Consider the following 7,043-nt stretch of genomic DNA (forward strand, 5'->3'; position numbering starts at 1 on the left):
GTTTTATCTTTTTTTAAAGAACAATTTTCAATATTTTTTTTATTTATCATTGGTATTTTTGTTACTAAAATGAATAGAATTCTAAACAGAATCCACCAATATATACTCAAGGGATAAAGAAACGCAGGATGACATTATTTGCAATATCTTGCGAACGTGTGACGATGTCTTTCGGGGAAAGCACGAAACGTGCACAGCAGTGTTGAATTACACTACTCGTCATACCATTAAGAAATCTTCATGAGACACATCATTTTCCGATATTTTGATTAGTTTCTGATAGCATTAAACAACGACACGGCTGACGGAAGTTCAAAAGGGGGCAGGCAATTGCGAAAATTATGCAAGGCTAAAGGCAAATACAGATTGCTTGGCATTTCGGTGTCCAAATTTGCACTATAAAACGTCTTGTAAGACATTTAAGGGAACATGAGTAGGTTTGCTGGCACGTGACCTGTTTGTAGGTTTGCCCCTTACGCTAGCGTCGTATTGCTTGGGTGGCGGCAGGACAATGCTCGGACCCATATAGTGAGGATCTGCTGTGACTTTCTCACTAACAACACTATCTCCCCACTGGAGTGGCCACCACACAGCCCCGACCTATCCCCTATTGAGCACTTGTGGTACCAGCTGGATAGACAGGTTCGACGACGCCAGTCTCCCCCTGTTACTTTAGCCCAAATGAGAGCAGCCCTCTTGGAAGAATGGACATACATCCCAATGAAGAGGATAAACTCACTCATGAACTCCATTCCTCGGAGAATCAGGGCTGTGGAGTGAGCGAATGGAGGCCATACCCGGTATTGACTAGCCAGCGCCCGCAATCAGGCTATTTCTATTTCGGCTTACAGAGTTCTCTTTCAATTCCCTTCAATTGTTCCCAAATCACTAACCAGATACAAATTGTTGACTTTGTAGTTTGTTCTGTATGAATTAAGCAAATTAAATTATACTCGACGTTACGCTTAGAATCTGCGTTTCTTTATCCCATGAGTATATATTGTGTATTAGATTTATATGCATCGGTTGTATCATGATAAGTTCCCAAACCAATGAACAACATTTACATTGTAAATCAATCTATTTAGCAATAGTTCATCGGCTAACTAGACAGACATAATTCTTCCACTCTATTGCGATGAGTGGCACATAGGCGGGCAACCCCGAATCAAATAGACTATATTTTACATCATGTGTACTTTCGTGTTTGAGTACATATTTCAACAAGACATCGAATTTTGCATGGTGTTTATCAAGAACATTATCTCAACATTGCCATTCTCAAATATACTATCATGGTACAACATCGTTTAATGTGTCCTTTACAAGCTTCACCAAATTAATCATCATCATCATCATCATCATCATCCTCCTCCTCCTCCTCCTCCTCATCATCATCCTCATCCTCCTCATCATCATCCGATGAATGTGCAGTGAATATTGGACACTAAACAGTCACAAATGCACCTGCCGCCAACAGTGCAACAATGCCCAAAGTCACTATTTCAGAAATTACTGTCTTATCTTGACAGGAAAGGAGATTCGAAGAACTTGTGAATACCGATCATGAACAGACCTAAACTGCCATATCAGGCAACATCAGACCATCCTTAAATTACTAATCACGAAGGCTGTCTCGTCCTGGCCACAATAATTTTGCCAAATATATAAAAAATTATCAGCGACTCAAAGTTTATCCTAAAATACATTTTCAGAGACCGATTTTAAAACAAACACTCAACATAACACCTCTAAAATCCAACCAGTCCTCAATTGAACGGCATCGAAGATGCCCTCTTCAACAAAGACCAAACCACTATTTGGTAATCATGGATTTGACTATGGGGCGACTATCACCAGTGGCCTTAAACACTTTCAACAAACAGCTGTTGAAGAGCCTTCCGGTCATGGCGACGCTGTAAATTTCCAGATGACACCGCCAGGTTTAAACAATTAACTTCTAAGGAGGTCTTGAAATGGTCAAAACAATTTATACTCTCGTCTCTATTCAATCACTAAAAGTGGACTATTTACCTATCAACACGATTGCACAATGTGAAAAAACACTGTGGTAATATTTCGATGCAAGGTAGTGGGAAAAGTGAGGTCTGTCAATTGTCTGTAAATCTGGCCAGGAACGTGGATGTCCTTACGGCCGTCCGCAAATTCAACCTCTGCCATCTCAAGATGCATGGGTCTCAGTGTCAACTAATACGTGAACTTGGATTCTAGAAATCTGCAGAAATATGCGGTAAAATTACAAGGAAAGGGGGCGAACCATAGCCTTTCTCTCGACCAAAAGGCATTTGTCGAATGTCTGTTCGATCAAACCATTCGAAAGCTAAGACGACTTCTGCGTCACAAATAGGATGCGTGCTAATGGAGGGTATGTCTAAAAACTTTTCAATGACAGCCTTATCTCAAATATAGGAAGAACCTTTGATCTAGACACGATATGGGGCCTTCCACAAATAAAACAGCAGGTGAATTGGAAAAGTAATGGGTAATTCTCTGCCGTACGATTGAGTAGCGTTCTTTACAGGCATGCAAACGGGAAGAGAAAGTATCGCGGACTCATTCAACACATTGAACAGATACTTGCACTTTATCTATAATCGCCGTAATAATGTTGAAAAAAACCTACAAGAATGTATTCGTAAAATCACGGCCGGGTAAGCAGTAATGATCAGTGCACAAAAATCATTTTGCTTGGGGTTACTTCTCTTTCTATCGTTGAATACGATACAGTTACCACTCAGTGTAGATTCATACGTACTTTTAACTAATAAACTGTTAGTTAGCGAATACTTTTAACATCCTCGCAATTATCGTGATCCTTCACGATAAGAAGGTATGCGTACAATGAGCAAATCGATGTTGTGAAAGGCAGGTATGTATGGCGTTAACAATGTTAATTACGCTCGTTTACCAGCTTGACCAAATGTACAATAAAGCGTCTGTTATGGCGTACTGTCGCTTATCACCTTCGGTACAGGTTGACACGATCCAATATATCAAGAACTGTCAGCACGTAGCGTACATTCACAACCCTGTTGATAGCAAATGTATAATTCTATGACATTCCAACACTGTTCTCTTTAGTCCCTGTGTTTTGCATTCGTCTGTTCGATTTTTCTTACTATTCTATAATTCTCAGCTTCTGTTTCTGTTTCTTACCATGATGTTTGTATGTTTTCCTCTTTAGTTATAAAGTTGATATCGATTTATTCTTCGATTTCTTTTTGTCTTTCCTCATTGTTTGGTTGGATGGAATGGAGACGTTTGTTTTTTTCTGTTAACAAGTTGTTTGTTTAAAAGGTAAGCGTTGATTTCTAATCAACTTAGATAGAACATTGATCTGTCTTGGGGTCTTGTTGGAAAGCGTAGTGGCAAATCACTTGCCTTTCACCGTGACATCCTGATTTAGCTTCCCTGCGTCGACGTGAAAAGAAATGAGTCAATTGCCCGACCATTTAATTACCCTCAACTGTTCCCACTTTAAGACCCCTTGCGCGCTACCATCCGGGCCAGCGAGATCGATACAACCTATTAGTCTGTTTCTCAGTTGTTGTTTACAAATACTGTTAAGTGTTAAAACATAACAAATAATTCACCCAATAGCTATTCACTCACTCTTAGTATACGATGGTATAATATACAAGTACTCGATATTTTCAAAATGTAATATCGTTTCCGAAAACTGATCACATGTAACATGTCTGGTTCCCACATGGTATAATGGTTTTATGTCAAAAGCTTGGAATATGATATATCCCGAAATTCTTTATTTACTTGTTTATAGGATTTTGAAATATGATAAAAAACTGTCTGACCAATATATATCTTTTATATGTCACACATAAGCTAACCCCTTTCTCTATATAACATGACATATAGAAGAAAAGAGTCGAAGCGAGTAATATTAACGGAACATTGCGCTCTAGGGATATGTCTAACCTGTTGCCAAAGTATGTTGCAGTCATAGCAAGTGACGAATGTAGGAAAGACACTTAATGATATAAAAAAACGTTCGCATATGCAACCTGCAATAGTTGTTGTGTTCTTGAATAAAAAGACGATTTGTCTTCGTCATGGTTTTATATAAACAAGCATCAATAATTTATAACAATTATTCGCAAGATTATTCTGTTAAAGCCTATGTCTGCTCGCTTGACGTATGTAGCTTAAAAACAACACGTAGTGGTCATCACATTACCTTGCCTTTGTCATACAGCTGTTGCACTTGTTCGTGTTTATTGAAACAGAAACCCGAAAGACCAGAATTAACACGTTGCAGTTTTTGTCTCTTAAACCAAGCACACTAAACCCGATCGAAGTGTCGCGAAATGATAATGATGATAAGTCACATAAAAAGCGTCCATCATGCGGTCTCCCGTTATTCTCAAAAAGAAAATATTCATCTTCATGTCTCCCGTCAGGTAAAGAAGCATCACCAAATGTAACATTTACCATGGTGTCGATCGTCACCACCAGCAGGGTGCATTTTGATGTCTTGATCACTTTTATTGTCGATCATGATGTCCTCCGTCCTAAATTACAATGTCATCATGATGTATCCCGTACCCATATGTAGCATAAATGACAATGTCTTTAGTTACCACATGCAACAACCATGATGGTGTCTCCTATCACCACGTTCAGCATTCATCAGGATGTTTCTCCTCGTCACACATAACATCTATGATTTTGTCTCCTGTTCATCATGATGTTTCTCCTCACTACATCCGTCTCTTCTCTACACAGAGTAATGACGACGGCCAGAAAAAAGTGTCCCTACTCACAACGCGGTAGCGGCAAGTTTCATGCTGAAACGTGAAACACTCTTACGCTCATGAGGAGAAATTAAGTCTCCATATGCAGCAACCATTATGATGTGTATCTTTTAGCATGTACCTTGTAGCATCCAACGTAATGTCTTCTGTACTTACATGCAACATCCATCATGTCTCTAGTCATCACATTTACTGCCTATTATAACAGCTTCCGACATCAAATATAGCGTCTACCAATATATCTTCAGTCATCATTGGTAGCAAATGTGAAGTGTATCACGTATTGTATTTTTACCAATAATCTATGTTCTTTCACAAAAAAGATCGTCGCAAAAGAAAGATGTTGAGTCAGGCATTTTTCGTAGCGTGTTAGTTATTTTAACATTCACAGTCCTATAAATAATATTTGTTAATACGAACTGATGTCTTTCTTCCTGGCTGGTTGGATGGTTGGTTAAATGTTTTCCGTCTCCGTAACTCGTCTTACCTTTAGGCATTTTCTCTTGTACAGTAGTTAAGGATAGAACCGGACACTGACTTCTCATCAGTATGACGTAAGGAGACGGCAATTGAAATGGCTAAAAGCAATATCCGCTAACCTTTTGGAACGTATTACCAAATTATATTGAATTTTACTGAATGCAGATTCTAACTGACATGCTTGCTCTGAAAAAAAAATAAAAAGTGCCACCAGCAAAAGTGTTTCTAAATGAAACACGTCGTTGGAGTTGACATTTAGAAAAGTGAACACCTAATCATTTACGATTGTCCATAAGTGTAGATTCACTGGTGAATAGAGGTACAACTGGGGAAAGGATAAAAATTGTATAGAGGATATTAAATAGTGTTTTCATAATATTCACAAGTGTGTAAAATGTTTTATTATCTTTTACGAATGTTATGATCGAAGACACTATTAAATATTTTATCTATCACATTTCCACAAACAAATTGACATATTTGAATAGATATAAAAGGACAAATCTCAAGATCCCTCTCGCGGGGACTACTCGCTCATTATCACCTCATAGTATGCATATAGTCCGTTTTAAAACTAATCCTTTAAAATTTATAAATACAAAAATAAATTTCAATGTAAAATCATTTTCATAATTACATAGTAAATTTTACTTATCTATGTCACAAACGAAATTTGCTCTTAAACGTTTAGATAGAATTTAACCTATGACAAGTTACACCGCGGCTGAAAATATGACGGTAACCTATTTGTCGATGTCAATGTCACGAATCCTTTTGAAACTCTCCACTTTCAAGACTTTTGGTTAGGAATTGTGTTTGACATCTGATAAGGTAATTTGAATTACTGGTTTTCATTGTTTAAAGAAATCTATGGAAATGAAAGTGGGATTACCGGCTGTAGTAACAACCCCTTCATGTTTCTGGTTGGTGTTTTTATACTTTTTTGCTTTTTCGTATTCTCACGTTTTATTTGTGTAAGGCACCAAAGGTGAAAAACAGTGAAAAATAACATTTTTTCAATGTGTTATTTCTCTCAACAAAAATTGATCAAACTCGTTCCCTGTGTCCACACCTAAACTGGTATAGAATGTAGTATTTGTGTATGACATCAAATTGCTTAAAAATATACACGATACTGCTGTCTCTATGTAACGGCAAATGCATAAAACATTTCGATTATTCTGCATAATAGAGTGCAAGTTAACCTGGCTCTATCTTTTATTGACCTACTCTGTTTCTTCAAAGAAGAATGGTAGCCAAAGGGCAGTGAAGGCAGACAAAAGGTGACCTGGATGTCCACTCTTTACATCATTACTGAAAGTTTCAGGAGATATCAAAGCTTCAGTCAATCAAACATTGAACATTCATTAATAAAAATATAATATTGGTAGCTTTAATTTGATAAACCTAAACAGAAGAATATTACTGCAATGTCAACCTGACTTCTAATCTAAATAATTTTATTAATATATAATAAGTGTGTATTACTTGTGCATCAATATCTTAAAAGCATAATAAGAACACTTAGTAAAAGATATATATATTTGATATGACTTGAAATAAGAGGTCACCTATTTAATCCTTTTTGCAAAGGAAAATTCTAATTTTATTATTACATCTGCAAGCCTTACCCTAGAGGAACGTGTTTTTTCTTTCAATTATGTTGTCATGTATCTTAAAATAGTAAAAGAATTAACAAACTATAGCCTACATTTCGCCTTTGTCATTGAAAAAATGATTCACAAGTAGATGGTAATGTGTGCATGGGCA

This window comes from Ylistrum balloti, unplaced genomic scaffold, assembly GCF_031769215.1.
Source record: "Ylistrum balloti isolate Yb309-2 unplaced genomic scaffold, AGI_CSIRO_Ybal_v1 Utg370280, whole genome shotgun sequence".
NCBI lineage: Eukaryota > Metazoa > Mollusca > Bivalvia > Pectinida > Pectinidae > Ylistrum > Ylistrum balloti.